Source organism: Pseudorca crassidens, chromosome 1 (genome assembly GCF_039906515.1).
Source record: "Pseudorca crassidens isolate mPseCra1 chromosome 1, mPseCra1.hap1, whole genome shotgun sequence".
Classification (NCBI taxonomy): domain Eukaryota; kingdom Metazoa; phylum Chordata; class Mammalia; order Artiodactyla; family Delphinidae; genus Pseudorca; species Pseudorca crassidens.
In genome coordinates, this window is record NC_090296.1 from 118,244,265 (window position 1) to 118,265,529 (window position 21,265).

Here is a 21,265-nt window from a genome sequence, read left to right on the forward strand (position 1 = left end):
AATGAAAGCAGGGACTGGAACAGATACTCGCACTCCCACATTCACAGCAGCATTACTCAGGGTCACCAGAAGGTGGAAACAACCCATGTGCCCATCCATGATAAGTGGATACACAAAGCATGGTCCGTCCACACAGTGGAACACTACTCAGCCTTAAAAAGGAAGGAAATTCTGACAGGCTACGACATGAATGAACCTTGGGGAAAACTATGCTCAGTGAAATGATCCAGTCTCAGAAGGACAAACAGTATCCGATTCCATTCACATGAGGTCCCTAGAGGAGTCAGATTCATAGGGACAGGAAGTAGGACGGTGGGTGCCAGGGGCTGGGGGCTTAGTGTTTAATGGGGACAGAGTGTCAGTTTGGGAAGATGAACAAGTTCTGGGGATGGATGGTGGGGAAGGTAACACAGCCATGTGAATGTGCTTAATGTCACTGAGCTGAGCGCACTTAAAAATGGTTAAGATGGTAAATTTCATGTTATGTGTTTTTTTTACTATAATTTAAAAAACCTTTAAATTAAATGCACTGCAATAAAACTAAAAAAATGGCACAGAATTCTACATACACGTGTGTGTGCACATGCATTCATGTAAAACTGAACTGTGATAAGCTCTGTGGATTGCATCAATATCAATTCTCTAGTTTGATGTTGTCCTATATATTTGTTTAAATTGAAGTAGAGTTGATTTACAATCAACTATACTGGGTTAGTTTGAGGTGTACGTACTGTCCTATATTTATGCAAAATATTGGGGAACTGGGTGAAGGAACATGGGACCTACCTGTACAGTTTTTTCACACTTCTTGTGAATCTTAAACTATTTCAAAACCAAATGTAAAAAAAAAAAAAAAAAAAAACCTCAACATGAGTGGGCAATCTAAAGGTAAAATATAAAACCACGCAGGTTTTAGAAGAAAATACAGGAGAAAATGAACTGGTGTTAGACAAAGAAACCTTAGACATGACATCAAAAGCACGAAAAAAAGACATAACGAAAGCCACGATTAAAGAACGAAGGACCAGCTACAGACTTGGAGAAGATATTTGCAAATTACATCCAACAAAGGACCTTGTACTAGGACTATATAAAAAGCTGTCCTAACTCAACATTATAAAAACAAACCACCCGATTTTTTAAAAGGGCAAAAAAAAACGGACAACAAAAAAAACACTTCACCAAAGAGGATGTTTGTTTCATGGCTCATAAATACGGGAGAAGTTGATCGACATCGTCAGCCATTCTAGAAATGCAATTAAATCCATGATAAGACACTGGCTAAAATAAGGTATTCTGACAATGGCAAGTACTGACGGGGATGAGAGACAACAGAAGCTCTACAACAGTCCTGGCGGGACACAGCCCCTCTGGGTCGCAGCCGGCAGCTCCTCGGAAAGTGAAACAGACACCTGACATATGAAGCAGCAATCCCTCCTGGGTATTTATCCTCAAGAAATGAAAGCTCAGGTCCACACAAAAGCCTGTACCAGAAGGCTCAGAGCAGCTCCACTCGTATTCACCCAAAACTAGACACAACACCAATGTCTTTCGACACCGTGAACGGACAGACGGGGGTACATCCGCCAGGAACACCACCCACGATAGAAAGGAGCGGGTGTTGGCAGCACATGGCTCGGATGAATTTCAGAGACGCCAAAGGTCACGCACTGTACAACTCCATTCACAGGAGATTCTCCAAGAGACAAAACTGTGGTGACGCAGCGGGAACAGATGGTGGTTGCTGGGGTCAGGGCCGGGGAGGTGGCACCCCAGGGGGCATGGGGGCAATGGAATGGCTCTGAGCCCAACTGTGCTGTCTGGAAGGGTACAAAGAAGAGAAGCAGCGCGTAGACCTCACTAACGCAGAGCTGAAACCTCCAGTAAGCAGGACGAGGTCTGGAAAACGGCCTGTCTTTAGCTTGTGTGATTCCCAAACATAAGGAAAGCAAAATGCTGGCCACACAGTACCTCTCTTAGTGTTACAGGCTGTTATCCCCCGGCATCTGTGCCACCAGAGTCACGTGGCCCAACACCCACGTGAGAACGAAGAGCACAGTTAGGGTGTGGGCTCGCCAGGAGAAGATCTTCATAGACGCTGGATTATGTGCTGCATTGGCTGTGCCCGACCTCATTGCTCGGCCCGTGGGCCCGCCCGCCGTCCAGTAGTTCCTCCAGTGAGGCCTTGCCCACGGGCACAGGGGACCCCTGCCGCAGCCCCTCCGCCGCCTTGCATTCGCCCCTCCGCCTGGGACTCGGGCCCAGCCGCCCCCTCCTGCACCTTGATCCCACGCCCCATTTCACAGCGAGACCTCTTCCCAGACCTCTGGGAAGGGGTCTCAGCGCTCACTCTGCAGGGTCTCCTGCAATCAAGTATTTTTTAAATTAAAGTATGTACATTGTTTGTTAAGCCATGATGCTACTGCACACTTAACAGACTACAGGATGGTGTAAACATAACTTCTGTATGCACTGGGAAACCAAAAAACTCGTGTGACTCACTTTACTGCAATATTTGCCTTATTGCGGTGGTCTGGAATCGAACCCGCAGTATCTCCAAGCTGTGCCCGTATAAGCAAGTATATTAAGTAAATAACAGTACAGGTGTTATGTAGGTAAAGCTAAAAATGGTGGTGGATTGCAAAAGACTGAAGTTTGGGAAACCCTGTGTTATCCCAGACTAGGGGAGAGCCTCCACCTGGACTGTGGGCCATTCTGATGCCAACCTGTAGCATGTAAGATGGGCTCAGCTCAGGAGAGCTGGAAAAGGCTGGCGCTGAGTACACGTGTGGAGGATGTGACGTGCCCTGGGCTCACCCAGGACAGAGGAGATGCTCAGGGCGCCTTGTTTCTGGGGCTTATGTCTACATCTTTCCTCCAGCAGCCTTCCCCCTTGTGATTGTCCCCTTTGAGGGGAGTATCTTGGGGAAGCCGGTTTCCTGGGGAGGTCCCGTGGTCCTCCCCCGCAAAAGCTACAGCTGGAGAGAGCAGAGGTGCAAGTGAAAAGAGGCTTCAGAGACGCTCTCCTTCTGGATTATTCCTTCCTTAGGAGCCAGGAGGCCCCATAACCAGCTGGGGGACCCCGGTGGAGCCCCTTAATCCCTCAGAGGCGCACTCTCTTCCTCCCCCAAATGGGGGTCACATTGCTCATTTTGCACTGAGTGGGGAGTGAGATGATGCAGGAAGGACCGTGGGAAATCCACAGCGCCGTGGCAAGTGTCTGACTTGCCCTCTTTCCCCACCTGCCTGCAGGTCAGCCCCGACCCTTCCATCCTGCCACCACTCAGAGCCCCTGGGAAAACCCAGAGAAGGGGACAAGTGGATGAGGTGCTGCCCCTGCAACGCCCCTCAGCCAGCTCGGCGCTGCAAAGGTAGACTGCCCACAGTGCAGTAGCCGGCTTTGTCAGGGAAATTACTTCGGCCCAGCATCATTTTTCATGTGCCTGTTCAATAAAATAATTATTGATGGCCTCATCCATTTAAGTCACAATCAAAACAGCAGCCAGGATGAGGCAGTCCTATATCACATCACCAGAGCAAAAACTATTTTCTATCAATTCGCAAATACATTCACATTTAGGTGAAAAATTACGCCATCTAGGATCAAATATATCAGAGGCTGGGAGCCAGGAGGGAGAGGACCGGGGTCTGAGGGTTTCTTCATTATTCATTGGCGAAGCTTGTGGGAGAGCAGAAGAGCAGCCCTCTGCCTGCGAATGGCATCGGCGGAGGGTGGCGAAGCAAGGCCAGTCCCCGGTGGAATCAAGGGATGGTGGCCCCGTCTGGGAGCCAGGCAGGCAAAGGGCATCTTTCCAAGGAAGGACAGAGGGACACGTGAGAGTTAGACAGGGGATAGGCCCACAGTTCCCAGGTGTTAGCTGTGTGCCAATTCTCCAGCAATTGTCAGCATCCAAGATGGGGGGACAGCCAAAAGGTGGAACCTGAGCAAGAGTAAAGAGAGAGAGGGAGGGAGAAAAGCCAGAGTAAAGAGAGAGAGGGAGGGAGAATAGAATATTCACCAGATGCTGCTGTGTGCCAGGCACTGTGCTGGGTTCTTGGCATCAACCATCTCATTGAATCCTCCAATAACCCATGAGGTAGGCCGTAGTATCTCCACTGCCAAGGGAGGACAGGAGGCCCAGAGAGGGACGTTCACTCTCCCAAAGGTGCACAGCTTGTAAGGGACAGAACTCAATTTTCACATTAAATCTGCCCGAACCCAAGTTGTATTCTGGAATGTAGCTTTATTCAAAAACTTATTGGTAGGCGAGTGCTGGGGGTGCAGAACTGAGATTGTTTGTTAGGGGGTTTTGTTTGTGTTTTGGAAGGAATGTGTTAGGCCAAGGCACCAGCACTGTTTTCTGAGAATTTAAGGGAACTGGGAAGAAATAATGGATAAATAGATTTGTAGTTGCTGTGGGCTGGGTGGACTGGAGGGTTTGGGAGGAATGGGGAGAGACTGCTCATAGGTATGGGGCTTCTTTTGGGGGTGATGGAAATGTTCCACCATTGATGACGGTGTTCGTTGCAAATGGCTGTTACTATACCAAAGCCATTTAATTGTACCCTTTAAATGGGTCAATTGTACGATATATGAATTACATCTCACTAAAACTGTTAAAAACCCATCAAGTCTATGCACATTTCTTGGTCATCAAGGCCTCTGACACCTGGCTTGCCCTTCCTGATGGCAGTGTTTAACCTGCCCTTTAACCCATGTCCACAAATCCGTCACTAGTTAGCTTCCCATGCTTCAATTACCCACCTTCTCCTACACGCGGATGCTTCTGCCCACCGCACCCTGGGCTCCCCACCCAGTGTGCCCTGTTTCCCCGATTTTCATCACCAGTCTCACCAGCCACCACAGCTGAAGCCTCCCGCAGCTGGAGCCGGTAGGAGGGCTGCTGCTCCAGGGTCTGAGATCTCCGGAGATTTCCTTTGCCTGGAATCAGCATTGCTCCTGTGGCCAGGGCCACTCACACCAGCCTGCTTATCACTTCCTGGTTGTGGGAATTTCATGGTGTACTAGTCTAGAATGTGGCTCTGGGACAGATGACTGGGTTTAGATCCTGGCTCTGCCTCTTACCAGCTGTTATAGGCTACACTGTGTCCCCCACCCCAAATTCACATGTTAACGTCCCAAGACTGTGACTGTATTTGGAGATAGGGTGTTTAAAAAGGTAATTAAGGTAAAATGAGGTCATTAGGGTGAGCCCTAATCTGATAGGACTGGTGGCCTTATAACAAAAGGAAATTAGGACACAGGGACAAAGGGAAAATTTGGTGAAAACACAGGGAAAAGATGGCCATCTGCGAGCCAAAGAGAAAGGCCTCTGAAGAAACAACCTTGCTTCCACCTTGATCTCAGACTTCTAGCCTCCAGAGCTGTAAGAAAATTAATTTCTGTTGGGTAAGCCATCACTCGGTGGTACTTTGTTATGGTAGCCAGAGCAAACTTGTAAACTAGCTGTGTGACCTTGGGCAAGTTATTTCACCTCTCTGTGCCTCAGTTTCCTTTCCTGTCAAAGGGAGATAATACTAGTACCTACTTCCTAGGGTTGCTGTGAAAACTAAATGAGCTAGATGTGCAAGGGTCTAGACGGTGTCTAGCACGTAGTAAGTGCTGTACATGTTACTATTATTATTATTATTATTCAGGCACGCAGCTCAGCAAATATTTTCCAGTACCAACAACTTTAATAAAAGGTCAGAGCTTTACTTTAATAGTTACTCCCTTAGATTCACAGAAGCATGCCAAAATATTAGGATATTTTTGTTGCCTTATTTGACAAAGGAAAAGCTGGATACAATCTCTCAGCAGTGGTCAAATTAAATCAGCACATCCTACAATGGACTTTAGGCAGCCATTAACCAAAAGAGGCTGCTCTGAATGCTGGGATACAGCTATACAGGAATAAACAAACATACAGAAACAGACGTACGAAGATAGTAACGCTTAGCACAATGGGTATTGGACAACCCTTTTTGTGTAAGTATAATATATCATGTATATACAGAAATATCAAGGCTGGTATGTATACTTTTTTTTTCCTAGAAAAAGCCGTTTAGGTTGCCTAGGAGAATGCAGCAGCAGCAAGGAGGTTTTAACATTTTATTTTATACCTTTCTGAAATGAACGACTTCCTTTTTTAAAAAGTAATGTCACAGGATTATCTGCACAGTGGATTATGGGTCCTTTGGTTTTCTAGCCATTATTTTTCCTTGTTAAACAACACGACAACAAAGGCCCTAACAAGAAGCTTTTGTAAAACAACCCCTGACTCCAGAGGCACTGCCCTGAGTCTAGGCGTGGATTTGTTCATCACTGTTCCCTGCTATGAAAAGGTCAAAGGCCTGGGTTCACCCATTCTACCATGGGAGGGGTAAGTCCTTAAACTGCCAGGGCCTCACCCCCGCATCTGTAAAACAACACCTGCTCTGGCCACCCTACCTTGCAGGTGGTTGGTGGCATCCAAGTCATCACGAGAACTCAGCTGTCCCTGCTTTGCATTTCTCCCCTGGGGTCAGTTCCAGAGCGTTCAAAATACCAAGGAACACGGCGGGGTCCAAATCACTCCAGAGATGAAGCCGTTCTGGGCGCCCTCTGTTTGTATGACTGTCACACCACTAACCTCCTGTCTTTGGGACATTCTAGCAGGCGTTAAGTGCCTGCTGTGTACAAGGCAGAACTGTGGACTCAGAGGGGATGTGAGCTGAGACAGAGACCCTGACTCAGGGGGTTCCTAACCTGGTACACAGAACAGCTCCAGGACAGAGTTAAGCTCTACAAGGATGCAGAGAAGGATGGGAAAGGTTCCTTCCAGGTGGAGGACACAACAGGAAAAGCTCTTTGAAGTGGTGAAAGAGGGTCCTATTTCCTCCTACAGAGATATGGGGAGGGTATTCCAGATGGAGAAAACAGCATGAGAAGAGGCGCAGGTTGGCAGAAAGAGTGAGAAAGAGCCACCTCAGCGGTTCTCAGGGGGCTGCAGCAGGAACTGGTCCAAACAACGGCACCCACTTCCCGGGCAGTTTTCCAGACCCCACTGCGTGCCACCAGTCTCCTAGTCGTGGCACGCACCTGGGACGGGCTTCCTGTTTCTAGCTCTGTCCCACTGTGCCCCCGGCTGGGGGGCCCAAGGGCCCCTTTCCTAGGCCTCTGCCCCCTTATATTCAGGGGCAGCATCCCTTTCCCTTCAGGGGCCTGTCACACACCCAAAGATCACCACACCCCTCATGATTGCCCCCTTCTAGGGAAAGCATGTCTGGAGACTTGCTCCAAGTCCCAGCCCTCTTGGGCCAAAGGCTGGTGTCCTTCAGCCTTACCTACCTGGTCTGTGATGGAGAAGCCAATCACGTGAAGCCAGGAGTGGCCTTCCACCATCCCCTGGCAGGCACCGCCTCAAAGCTACTGGGCCCAGGAAGGAAGGACCTGCCCAGCATCCCATGGCTGGTCAGTGGACGAGCCAGGGCTCCTAATCCACAAGGGGAGGGTGCATTCGTTCCCTCCAGCTTCACTGCTGGGGAGAATTCCCAAAGACAGCCTCACCTGCCCTCGATACCCTAGACCTCCACTATCAGCGACACCCTCTTACAGATAAGGGGTGACAGCCCCTACTGAAATGAAAGCAGCAGGGCTGAGTGCGGAGGAGCAGGGCCCTGGCAGGCGTTATTGCCCAGCACCTCTTCAGGGTAGCAACGCTCTTGCAAACCTGTACAGAAGCTGTTCACAGAGCGCTTTCCCACCGTTAGCTTGTGCCCTCAGGAGCTGGCCAAACGCCAGCTGGGTTTGAGTGGGAGGGAGGTTGAACTCTGAAGCCCGGGCCCCGCAGATGCAGAGGGCCCCCAGGAGGAGCAGCAGGGAGCAGCTTGGGAGCTGAGGGTGATGGCTTCCCCATAAATGTTCCAAACCTGCACAGCTGGATAAAGATGGGAACGACGCCGGAGCCAAGCTTATCGGCTTCCTTAGGATCAAGGGTCAAGAACCAGGGTCGCTTGCCCGGCTTCCTCAGGCAGCCTTGGCCTTCCAGGCTCTGAGTCAGATTCCGGTTCCAGAGTCTCCACCCGCAGAGGGGAGAGCCCCATCCAACCAGGAGGACTGACCCCGGCTGCTCTCAGAGGGCACACAAAGAAACAGCTCCCTGAAGTCGGGAGATCCCAAGAGGACACCAGGTGCAGGATGTAAACACAGTGATTGAACAGACATCTGTCTGCACAGATCCCCTGTGGGGCTGGCGCCTGTAGAAAAAGGCACTGCCGGGGGCTTCCCTGGTGGCGCAGTGGTTGAGCGTCCGCCTGCCGATGCAGGGGACACGGGTTCGTGCCCCGGTCCGGGAGGATCCCACATGCCGCGGAGCAGCTGGGCCCGTGAGCCATGGCCGCTGAGCCTGCGCGTCCGGAGCCTGTGCTCCGCAACGGGAGAGGCCACAGCAGTGAAAGGTCCGCGTACAGCAAAAAAAAAAAAAAAAAAAAAAGGGCACTGCCAAACCAATAAAACGGGCTGCTCGTAGCTACCTGGGGTTGGGTATCTGGGTCTTTGGCCCTGCAGACATGGCCAGCGGAGTGCAGTGTGGCTGTGGGGTGTTCCTTAAACCACATGGGGCAGTGATGGGGAGAGAGGGTGAGTGAGGGGGTCCTCCTCCTGAGAAGGGTAAAGGGCCCCAGGTGAGTCCCAGAGAGCACCCTCTCCAGGCTGATCCCCTCCCGTGGGCCTGGGAAAAAGTGACAGAGCAAAGACAAGTTTGGAAAGGAGGCCTGTCTGCTCAGTGGGCCTCTATGGCCCTTAAGGGAAGGACCCCCAAGCAGGGTGAGCCACGATGGAGAGAGTGGGATGCAGCAGCGAGGCCCGGCCTGGAGAGGGAGGGGGACCAGAAGGAGGAAGGGAATCTTCCCCCACCATGTGGCCGTGCTGGGCTGCTGCACCTGCCCACCCACCAGCTTTCAGATCCGGGGCCTCCGCCTCCTGTGGGTGGAGGGCGCCTGGGTGCAGGCCTCAGCTGCGGCCAGAGAACGGCTGGGGCTCAGGAGCCCGTTCGGGACATCTTCTGCTTTCTTGGGGGTGGTCTTGCTCCCCTCTGAGCACGTGTGCATCCACACACAGGCACACACAGACATGTTCATTCAGGAAATACTTATTCAGCACGTTGCCCCAGAGCTTGCTCCAGGTGTCGGGAATACAACAGAGAAAGCGAAACAAAACAAAACAACAAAGCCTGCCCTCAGAGCACTTACATTCTCGGCAAAAGGATGGCAATGAGAAAGGCGACACTACTTGGTCTTGTACTGTCCACTATTTAAATTCATTTCCACAGGCCACTAATTACACTCTCCTTTCTGCCCAGAACCCGCTGCAGACCCTTCAGAGACTGAAGGCCCTGACCAACAGCCCTGCCCTGTCCCCCTCCCCCAGTTAGCTTTGCCTTAACTCTTCTTCCCTCTCTTCATGCCCCACCCTGCTCCCTGCACGTCTCCCTTCACCTCTCGGTCACTCCCCAGACCTCTCTCTCCCCCAGTGGGACCTGTAAGGTAGGAGTCAGCTGATCTTCAGGGCTCACACTTGCCCAGGGACCTCAGGAAGCAACTCTGCCCACTGCAGCCAAGCTGATGGGTGGGCTCGGAGGGCCAGCTTGGGGACAAGGGCTGGCCCCCCTGCAAAGTCAGTCAGGTGGGTCTCCTGGGCCCTTAAACATCCCTTAGACCCTCCTGGTCCCCAGATGATAAAGCTGCCATGTAGAGATTGCTTCTTCCCAGCCAGGATCTAGCTAAGCCCTAATAAGCATCGCCTCATTTAACCCTCCCAATAGTCACGTGCAGTGGGTACCATTACCATAACTTCACTTCCCCAGTGAGTTCAAAGAGCTCAAGGGGACTTCCCAAGATCACAGAATAGGAAAGTAGCAAGACCTAGACTGGAACCCGGATCTGCCTGACCCGCAAGCTCAGGCTGTCGACCCTGTCTCTACTGTTTTCCCCCAACCTCTCCTCCGTGGGAACTTCTTTTGTCTTCAAGTGGTGACCAATAAAGGCCACTACATTTGTCACCCAGGGGTATTTGCACTTCATACACTTCAAGTAACTGAATATCTTTCTAGACCTAGATAATATATCTGTAATGGTGGAATTTCAGACAGACAGGGGCAAAGTGATCATTTTCATTTGGGAATAGGGCTTTCCCAGAGGTCCCACAACCATCCCATACGGGAGATTTCCTCCTCAGCTTTCTCATAAAACCGCACCCTTCCCCCTCCAAGTTAAGCAATCAGACCCCTCTGTTCCCTTGTTCATTACTCACCTAACTTGGGAGTTAACTCACCTCCAAGGCAAATGTTCTAGACCTACTAATTATCACAGGATGATTAGGAATGGGGAAATCCAGTTACAGGTAAAATCGGGGCCTTCCCCCACCTGCCCTCACATTCCCCTCTGGAAATCGGGGTGTGCTGTGTTTTCCTGTCATCTCCACCCTACGGCTCCCACCAGACCAACCCAAGCAAGGGCCAAAATGCCCGGAGGAGAGCTGAGCCCTGCCCGGGCCTGCCCAAGCTGCCGCAGTCATGTCAACATGGCAGTCCTGCAGAAAGTCTTCTCCTGCCCTCCCCAGAGGTCTGAGACCTTCAACAGCCTTATCCTTGTTCCTCACCCGCAAGGCTCAGACTATCTTTCACCCTTCCCACCTCCCCACTCAGAGAGTAGAAAACACTGGATAGGGTAAGGGTCTCTGACCAGGCATCCGTGCACCTAAGAATGGGCCTCGATTTCAGGACACCCTCACCCTCACCCTGAGATAGTCGGCAAAATTCTTTACACGTGAACATATCTGCATTCATCTGGGAAGACTCCACAGCTTGCAAGAGACCCTTGAAAAGCCCTGGGACCTCCCCTCTCACCACACAAAGGGGTAAGAATCTAAGGCGTCACTGAGACCACCCCTTATTACACTTTACAAAGAACTGAAGCATCTGTGAACTCCTCTAAGGCTTGCAACTGCCGGAGAGGCAGGTTGTGAATTAGTGGTTTGGGAGCGCCAACCCGCAGCTGGACCGCCTGAGTTTCATTCCAGTGCTGCAATTTGTTATAGCACCTCGGTTTCCCTATCTGAAAAGTGGGATCACAGAAGTGTGGGGGGAGGAGGAATTGGAGGAAGCCGGTCAAAAGGTACAAACTTCCAGTTATAAGATAAATAAGTACTAGGGATGTAATGGGCAACATGATAAACATAATTGACCCTGCCCGACATTATACACAAAAGTTGCTAAGAGAGTACGTCCTAAGAGTTCTCATCACAAGGAAAAAATAATTTTTTCTATTTCTTTAATGTTTTTATAGAGATGAGGTGATACACGTTCACTAAACTTATTCTGGTAATCATTCTGTGACGTACACAGGTCGAATCATTCTGCTGTACACCTTAAACTTATACAGTGCTGTATGTCAGTTATATCTCAAGAAAACTGGAAGAAACAATTGGAATCACAATTGTCTCCACCACACAGAATTATCAGAAGGATTAAAATAAAAGTGGTTCACCAAGATAAGTACTAAACAGTATTCCCGGCCTATAGTAAGTGCTCAATACACGTTAACTACCATTTATCAGCCCGTTTAGGAAAGGAGACTGGAGCTCAGAGAGGAATCGACTTGTTCTGGGGCAGCAGGGCGGGTCACACGTAGCACATCCCTAGCTGGGAGCCCTCTCTGGAGCAGAGACTGGGAAGGGATTTTGAGAATACAAAATTGCTGTTGCTGGAGGATAACGTGATGGTAGGGATATTGCTGGGGTCCAGTGGGCCCGGAGAACAGAGACGCCTGCTGAGGGGCTGGGGTGGGGGGGGGGATGCGGGAGGAGCTCAGGCTTCGCTGGGCTTTTGAGCTCAGGAGAGCTGACCCCTAGTTCTGACACTGCCCACGGGCTGAGCAAGCTCCCTCCCCTCTCAGGACTCCTGTTTCTCATCTATGAGGTGAGGTGGGGGCAGGACCACTCTGCAGGATTTTAGCCCATAGAAAGGGAACAGAAGGATGAGGCTCAAAAGTCCCAGGCTCTGTGCAGGGACTTGCTGAGGGTCAGAGCCATCCGAGATAAAGTGGGCTGCCGGGAAGCCGGCAGGTCTAGGAGTTGGGCAGAAGCTGGACAACCACTTGCCCAGGAGGTAGAGTTGAGTTGAGTTTAGTCAAGTTTGGTCAAGTGCCGGATTAGGAGCTTGGTTGAGTCTCAGATCCAGTGACCTCCAGTGAAACCTCCTAAACAGCCTGGGGCCAGCTGGGGATGTCCAGGATCCCAACGGCCAGCCTCAAATGAAGCCAAGGGATGCGCGGCCTTTTGGTTTCCTCCTGGATGAAACCTCCTTGGATCACGCAGCCTGGCCGCTTCAACTGGAACTAGTAAATCCCTGGAGGGACCCTCATTTCATAGTCAAAAGGAAGAGGCACAACGATGGACTCAGGCTGAAGTTACTCGTAGTCAACCCCCCCTCCCATTCAGCGAGACCAGAGCATCGTGTCTCCCTTGCCAATCTATACACATTCCAGGAAGGGGGAAGCCCTGAGGATGGCCCCGGGCAGCCCAGCCTCCCTTCTGGAAACCTGGTTCAGAGCTGTGAGGAAGCACCACAGCTTCAGAAGTTCACCTCCCTGCCCTGGGGGACCCCAAACACCACATGAGCACAGAACCCAGCCCAAAAGCGTGGACAGCCACACAGCCTGCGGAGCTCAGCCAGCTGCACACATCTGGAGAAAGTCATGGCAACCTGGCATTGCTGCAGATAAGACTAGAAGGACTGGTTCTGCCCCTCCGGGATGGCAGTGTGGCACGAGGATGGCCAAGCAGAGGTTCAAGACCCCTTCAGATGTCGATGGTAAGACAGGCTGCTTCAGGGAGGGATGGGGGAGGGATGGAGGAGACAGGGACGGAGGAAAGAAAAAGAAGAGGAGAGGGAGAGAGGGAGAGAGGGGCCCTTCAAGCCTCTTCAAGCTCCCCATCCCTCCCTCTTCCTGGCAAAATATTCTTTCTCTTAAAAATAATAATAATTCATCCTTTCCGTTTCTGAAGTAGAGCTTTGTAACACTAGATGGCTGATCTGAAATTATAACTATTTTGCCCTTAGACGGAATCCTTTTTTTTTTTTTTTTAAATGGGAGAAGCTGAGATATTTTGAAAGTCACCCCCAAGGCAAGAAGGTTGTGTATAAGGCACTAATTGTCAGCACTCCCCGGGGGCATCCCCACATCGGCAGTGCCCGTTCCCTGGGGGAGTCTAACTCCTGCGCTCAGCTGGCCAGGCCAGCTCCCCCAGCCAGGCGCGGGGGAGATAAAACACAGGAACACAGATGATCTTACATAACCGAAGCGGGACTGAACATTTTCAGCAAATTACCTCTGTTATGAGCCCTGCCATAAAATCGCCTCACAAGTGAATTTAGTTTTTCTTCCCTCCGTGCCCAATCAATTAGCACATGAGTAATACCAAGCCCATTAGGACAAACCGATGGCGGGGGAGTTATGTCATCTGCTATAGAAGTGATTACTTAATATACCAGTTGGCTCCGAGGAGCTCTTAGCCGCACACAATCTTGCCATAATCAATAGCAACAGTCAAACGAAGCTGTTTCCAACGAGAAACACCGCTGGGCAGCGCAGGAGCCTGGCCCAGCATGGGGCGCGGAGCCCAGCGGGCCCAGGATACCAGCGCCCGCCCGCGCCTCCCTCCTCCCTGCTGCCCTTCCAAGCAAACAGGAGAAGGCTGTGGTGAACAAGAGAAATGGAAACACAGAGACAGGGCGACAGAAAGGCACAGGGACAGGCATTGTGGGAATTTGTATCCAGGAGGGAAAAGAAGGAGCCCAGCCTTCCCCCCTCTTCCGGATTTCCTAGCAACCGCAGAATGGATTTTCCCAGGGAACATCTCGAGGCTCCTGGGAGATGAAAACCTCCACAGAGTTGAGCCTGTGGGGTGATACCACGTGCGTGTGTGTGCACATTGGTACACGAGGGCATAAACAAGGCCAAGGACCTACACCTACATGTATGCATCTACACGTGTGTGTATGTGTACATGCTGGCGTATACCTGTGTGTATATGAGTGCAGGTGTGTCCGTGTGCTCCCATCACTCTCAGAACGCAGTCATCCTGCACGATTGGCCAGCCTCCAGCATCAGTTTGTGGTCATAACCCTGGGCTGAGGAACCCAAAGGTCAAAGCTGAGAGCACCGCCCCCAGGTGACGGAGAAGGGAAGAGGGGAGCTGTGGTGGTCACTGCCCTGGGTGCGGCATCCTGGGAGGACACTGTCTTTGGAGCTAGACCACTCCCCACCCAGGGTCTGGGCCCTGCCCTGCCACCTGGAAGAGCAAGTTGCTTGATCTCCCTGGGCCTCGGTTGCCTCATCTGTAACATGGAGATGTCAACGTGCCCCCAGAAGCTTGGGCTGAGAGCGAATGCACGGAACGCGCTCAGCACGGCTTCCGCGGGCTCCTCCGCTGAACCAGAGCTGCGGTTACTAACCCCTGAGCTCCTGGCATCTCCCTGGCTGCCGGGACCCAGAACTCCAACCTCTCCCTGCTCCTCAGGAACCAGAGGAACCAGGCCTTGGAACTTTCCCACTTCCCTCCCAGCTCCTCCAGGAAGAGTGGACACATCCCAGGGAACAGGCAAATCCCAAGGGGATTGAGGGTTTATGGCCCCAGCCTCAGACCCAGACCCTTCTCCCTTGGACAGACCTCTGTCTCCCTGGCTAGCAGGAGTGGCTCCCTGGAAAGGTAGTTATAAGCCTTCATAGTCAGGCGGTGCTGCTTTCAACCAGCTACAAGCTCCCAGGCCAAGGGGGACAGCTTGCATGGGTAAGCCAGGGGTCCAGCACCTCAGACACATAGTGTAAGGGTCACAGGCCTTGGAAACCCTCTGGTGCAACCCCTCCTCCTTTACAGAGGAGGAATGAGGCTTCCAAGGGGAGCTAGAGCCAAGGCCTGCATCAGACCCAGAGATGTGGGTCTAGCGGTGGGGTTTTGTTCCCTGACAGTGGGTGGGAGAGCACAAAGTGGGCCACGAAGCATGCTGGGAGGGAAAATGGACCTGGGGCTATGAGGAGGGGCTAACTGACATCTGGGTGTTGGGGAAATCAGGGAAGTGGGTACAGAAATGGGTGCCCAGTTCTCTGAAATGCTGCATTTTTGGAAGCACACTCACAAGCCTCTTTCCCTCCCTGGCCTCAGTTTACCCATCCATACAATGGAAGAATGGACTGTATGAACCCATAGTCCCTCCCACGTCTGATGCTCTGCGATTGGGCTGCATCATCCCTGGGGCATGACTGATGTGAGCTATCATCTTCTGGGCAGCTGGGGATGGAGAGGAGGAAGTGGAGAGATTCTGTGGAGGTGTGGCCATGTCCCTAAGACAAGGAGGCTCTCCTTGACCCCCACCCCTACCCCCTACTGTGAGTGAGGAGGGAAAGGCTTCCTTTCACTTTCCTAATCACACTCAGGTGACTCTGGAGAGGCAGCTTGGCAGAGGGGTGAGCTGTGCCCCCTTTCACTCACTCACTGTCCAGCCTTGAGTGATCTTTCACTCACTCACTGTCCAGCCTTGAGTGATTACGTGGTCTCTCGGAGCCTGTCTCCCCACCTCTGAAATGGCTTTAAGGGTGGTATCTCCCGCTGGGGTGGTTAGAAAGAGTCAGTGAGCATGCAGTGAGGGCCTCCTAAGTGCCAATCACTGCAGTGAACAAAACAGACATCCTGCCCTCACAGATGGACATTTAAGATTGGGCAGAAGGGGCTTCCCTGGTGGCGCAGTGGTTGAGAGTCCGCCTGCCGATGCAGGGGACACAGGTTCGTGCCCCAGTCCTGGAAGATCCCACATGCCGCGGAGCGGCTGGGCCCGTGAGCCATGGCCGCTGAGCCTGTGCGTCCGGAGCCTGTGCTCCGCAACGGGAGAGGCCACAGCAGTGAGAGGCCCGTGTACCGCAAAAAAAAAAAAAAAAAAAAAAAAAAAAGATTGGGCAGAGGGACAAATTAATAAGAAAAATAGAAAGAATGTCCGGAGTGGTAACCATTGTAGAGAAAAACCAAAGAGGGAAAGGGAGAATGGGGTGGGTGGGTGAGGTTTAGTGAACAGGGCTGGAAGAAAAGAAACTTGTCTCTGGACCTCAACTTCCTCATTTGCAAAGCGGATACAAGACCACCCACCTTACCATGTCCCGGGGTTTTATCAGGGAATAGTTACGGTCCCTGGGGCTTTATGGGATTTAAAGTCTGAAGGGTGAAACAGGACCCAGGGGATGACTGGTATGAAAGGGACAAACGGCATGCTAGCTCCTGTTGCTGTGGTCAGGGCCACAACTCAGGGCAGGGATGCCCCCACCCCACCCCAGCCACTCTCACTGCTGAGCCCAGCTACCATGAAGACTCACTCGCCCCCCATCCCTTGTCCTCTCTCTCCAGCCACCCTCCTTGCCACGGGGAGGACACAGCCTCCTCTTCTCCCTCAGGGCTCTCTCCAGCCCAGAGCTCCTGCCTAAGCCTCTGCCCCTGCCTCCCTGCCCATGTATAGCAGAGAGGACCGAGGACACTCAGGCCTCCAAACACTTCACTGAAAGGCAGTTTTTCTGGTGGGCAGAACATTAGATTTGAAGACAGGAGTGCTGAATTTTAGTGCCAGCCCTGTCCCCAGCTGCCATGACATCATGAAATTCTTGGGACCTCAGTTTCCTCATCTGTAAAATGGACACAATACCACCCACTCTATTTATATCACGGGAATCTTATTCAGGAAGAACTAACTTTTAACACAAGGTAAGCAGCTTAGTAGAACAGAAGGGGCATGAACTTCTAAAATAGAGGCTTGAGTTCTTGTAATCCTAGCTCAGGAGCTTCCGTGCCCCTGGATCCTGAACAAACTCTTTCCTGGTGTTGCTTCTTCCTCTGGGAAGTAAAACCTGACCGGCAACTGATGTAAAGATTAAATAAACCCGGATAGGTACTCATTAATTTCTGCTTCCTTTATTGATTCCCTGCCATGAGCGAGGCCCTAGGAAGGGCATGGAATTACCAGATGTTGCAGTAGCCAGTCCTCAAGACTGTCCCCAGTGCCTGCTGGTACCCCTCACGCACTGAATAGGCAGACCTTTGTAACCCACTGAGTTTACAGAACAGATGGGGTATGACTTCCGAGGCTAGGTCGTACAAGACTTTGCTGCTTTTGCCTTGCCCTGTGGATCATTCTTTGCGGAGGAAGCCAGCCCCCACGTCGTGAGGACACTCAGGCAACCTTGTGGAGTGGCCCCTGTGACAAGGAACTGAGGCCTGCGGCCAACAGCCAGCATCACCTTGCCAGCCATGTGAGAGCGCCACCTTGGAAATGAATCCTCCAGTTCAGTCAAGCCTTCAGCAGCCCTGCTGACATCTTCACTGCCACCTCATGAGAGGCCCTGGGCAGAGCCACCAGCGAAGCCACTCGTGACTATCACTATCCTGGGCCGCTGGCACGCCTAGCTCTGTTTCAACATTTATCACGAAAGCTAACGCTACGTGCCCCGCGCGCATTAAACACAGCAGTTCACGTGGACATCACCATCCCGACTCATTCCCACCTCCACCTGCACAGAGTTCCAGGATCGCTGACGCACAGACGCTGTGTAAGATCACACATGCTTATTGTTGCTTTTACGTTTGTGACGGACGGAGCAATAGATAACGAATGCAGATGAGGTCTCGGCCCTCCTTAACCTGGTTTCAGAGGAAAGAAAAGCGCACGGAGAGGCGGAAACAGGAGGCAGCAAGGCAGCGTGTGGTCTGAGACCAGCCCATCACAGCATCAGGAGCTTCTCCGTGTACAAGGCCCGCGGGATGGATAATGTGTGCGATTATTCCATTCAAAGGCCTGGGAGGTGATGGATGAGAAAGTATCCCGGAACGCACACTCTCTGCCCAGACGTGAAGGGCTGTTATAAGAGGAAGAGGAAATGCCTGTCTTGGGCCTGAGAGTCGGATCCCGGGCCCTGCCACCGAGGAGACAGTGAACAAGCGTGCTCATCCACATTTGACGGGTAGCTGTCCGAGGTTACGGCTCTGGAACCTCGGACATTGGCGCAATGCACCCTTGCCTGGTACTCAGATCCACAAAAGCCCAGTCTCCCAGGAAGGGTTACTTTACTGTGATTTTCAGAAGAGGGGAAAATGGGCTCCTTTGCTCTCCAAGCGGCCCGGCCGCCCTCTGATTTTCACAGGTAATGGGGCAGACAATTGCCTGTACTGAATGAGCGGGACCTGTTACCCGTGGGTGGAAATGGGTAATGAGAACTTAAATCCCGGTGCATCCCCCAATCACATTTGGGAGGCAGCTTGCAAAAATGATTAGATGGTTTTAACATCCACTGATCGGATGGATACCCATCTCTTGCAGCGACCTCAGACGCATTAGCCTAGTAATCCTGCCCGGGCAATCAATCCCTCGTGCTGGTGGAGTGGCCTCTGTCCCAGACGTCTCCGGGGGGCCTCCCAGAACCCAGAGATTTGAAATAATTAAAATCCTGTGTGGCATGCTGCAACCAGCTCCCCTTAAGCGTAACTCGGATAACCCTGCAGGTCCTACCTGAGCGAATAGCTCTAACCTTCCTGCCCCTAGCAGGAAAGTGGGACCACAGCCAACGCACTGGGGCAGATTCTGTTTGGTTTTACATGCCTGGATGTAGAGGTGCTCCAAAGAGGCAGTGTGGTCCAGTGAAAGGAGCACCAGAGCCCTGGGGCTGGCTCAACTGCCGGTGACCATGTCATGAAGTCACATCCCCTCCCAGACCCTGCGTGTGGGGACGAGAGGACCAGGTCACTTCTGGTCCTCTGTCACTGTCGACCTGTAGAATTTTCCTGCATGTTCCAGAGTGAGCGCCTCGTGTTTCCCTACCCAAAACTCGCCTGCTCCTACCCAGCCATCATTCTTCTTTCTGTAATCATGTTGGTACTTCCTTCCCCTTTATACTTCTTCTGCAGCTCCTCTCATCTTGTTTTTGCAGAACTTCAACCATCCCACCACCTGATCCGTGTCTGGATTACATCAGGCTCCTCCTCTTAGATTTCCTACGCCAGGCCTCTTCATTCCAGTGAATCTCCCCTTAGACACAGCTTTCAACACATCACCCTTCTGTTCCTAGACCAGCAGGAGTTCCATGGAGCATGAAGCTCTCCTTAGCTCCCCCAACACACGCCCTCCGGCACCGTCACCATAGCTGCTCTCCTTCCTCAACACCCCCATCACCTGCAGGCTCCACTCGCTCCTCTCCCCTGGCTTCTCAGCCCTTCCCCACGCCTCCCATCATCCTCCTGCTAGTCTCAGCAAGTCATCCTCCCAGAAGCTGGACTTACCTGCTCGGTCTCCTTCGGGTGCCTCTGACCGGGAACTCCTGCCGCCCCTACAGCAGTGACCTCCCAGATTCACGCAGACTCCGACCTACTTGAGGGTCACTTGCTCATTTCACTTTAATTTTTCTGTTTGAACATTTTGTTTCTGCAGACTGATAAGATCTTTGAGAAAGTGCCTCGTTCAGGGTAAATACACAGCTAATGTTCCTTTTCTTTAAGTGCTAGGGCCTCTGCCCTTGAGAATATTCCTTGAGGAATATTCTACTAAATTTGTATCCACAGAATTTAGAGCTCAGAGGGACCCAAGAGACCCCTGTCTAGATGAAGAACTAAGCCCTGTCCTCAACCCATCTCTGTGAGAGGTTAGATTGTAGGGTAAGAAGTAACATTCACTTTTTCTGGATTTCAAACATTAGATAGGAAAAACAACAACAACAACAACTAAAAAAGCATTAACTGGGTAGCAGGAGAACCGGGTTTGGGTTTAAGTGTTGCCATTTGTTTGCTGTGTGACTTTGGGCAAGTCACTTGCCCTCTCTGGGTCTCAGTGAGGAAGCTGTACAAAACGTACTCCAAAGTGTGCATTTTGCTTTAGAATACACACACACACACACACACACACACACACACACACAGCCCATTAGTTTTGCCTGCAGATCTTTTGTAGGGCATTGGCTCCAGGCTGAGCAGGGGAGAAAGAATGTCATCCACAAGCCTCCTGAATCTAAGCTGCTCAGAAACGGCACCGATCCATCTGCAGCTTCGCGTTCCCCACACCATTGCTGCCAGCTGCCCTTTCCTCCCCAGGCTGCCCCTTCCTCCCCCCCGCCGCCCCTTCCTCCCCGCACCGCCCTTGAGCCAGGCAGGTCAGACCTCTCCCACACCAGGCAGGCATCTCAGCAAACCCTGGCTGTTCCCGACTTTCCCCGAAACCTGGCAAGGCAGGGCCGTGGTGGGACCTGGCTCCCTTCTAGACAGGACCCTCGTGGAGAATCACCTCGGGCTGGCAGCTTTGGAATCATCTGGACAGGCGGCAGCTGACTGAAAGCTCCCCGCAGCCCATCAGAGGGCAACGTCCCCTGGCCCCTCCCCTGGTGCAGCCTCGGTGCCTCCACCCCCATCCCTGTGCGAAGCTAAGCCCAAGGCTTCCAGGCCAGGACCCTGGGTGTGGAGACCCAGCAGCCTTGCTCTCTGAGGGCACGTGGTTTCCTGAGCCAGTCCCCGAGGTTGTGGTGTTGGTGTGGCTGGTGTCCTGCTTGCAGGAAGGAAGGGGGCAGAGGGTCCTCTGAACGCACAGGAAGAGGAAGTTCCGAGAGGAAGAGGCCCAGACGCAAGTCCCTCCCTGAGGGACTTCAAGCGCATTCTTGGCGATACTGGCCGAGGGGAGATCTCTCTTCCCCAGCTCTTTATTTTGATAGACATGGCCACCCATGATCGACAGGGAGCACTGCTGAGGAGGGGCCCCTGGATACTTTCTGAAACAGCACCCGACTTCCAGAGCGTGGAAGGCCATTAATTATTGATCCTCAGGCGGGAGCTTTACCTCTGTGGGAAGAGTCGGCCCTGAGACACTCTCCTATATGGAGCTGCGGCAACTCACCAGGTTATCACCCACTTGGTAGCAGAAGAGGGGCCACATGCAGCCGCAGCCCCTGCCCTGCCAGCCTTCCCCCCAGGCGCAGAGACCCCCAGAGCCGAATTATTATTAGATTATCACCATTATCATCTATTAAAAAGAGTCCCCACCAAGGCAGCCCACCTTCCTAATGGGGGCGCCTCATTAAATTCCCATTGCAAGCAAGGCCAGGGCTTGGAGATCAAGAAAAACCAAGCACTGAGAAAACAGACCCCACCGCGTCCTTATTTATGACACAGAGCTTTTTATATATATGAAAAGCCGGCCATAATTTGCTTATAAAT

General features: G+C 52.1%; 1 long non-coding RNA gene across 1 annotated transcript in view; it reads right to left on the reverse strand.

The window, feature by feature from the left end:
- Window positions 1-20,407, reverse strand: part of LOC137231567 (uncharacterized) — a 42,512-nt gene extending 22,105 nt beyond the window's left edge. The window contains exon 1 of the long non-coding RNA XR_010946660.1: window positions 19,349-20,407. This is a non-coding gene — a long non-coding RNA (uncharacterized lncRNA). The remainder of the gene's footprint in view (window positions 1-19,348) is intronic.
- Window positions 20,408-21,265: the final 858 nt, after the last annotated feature.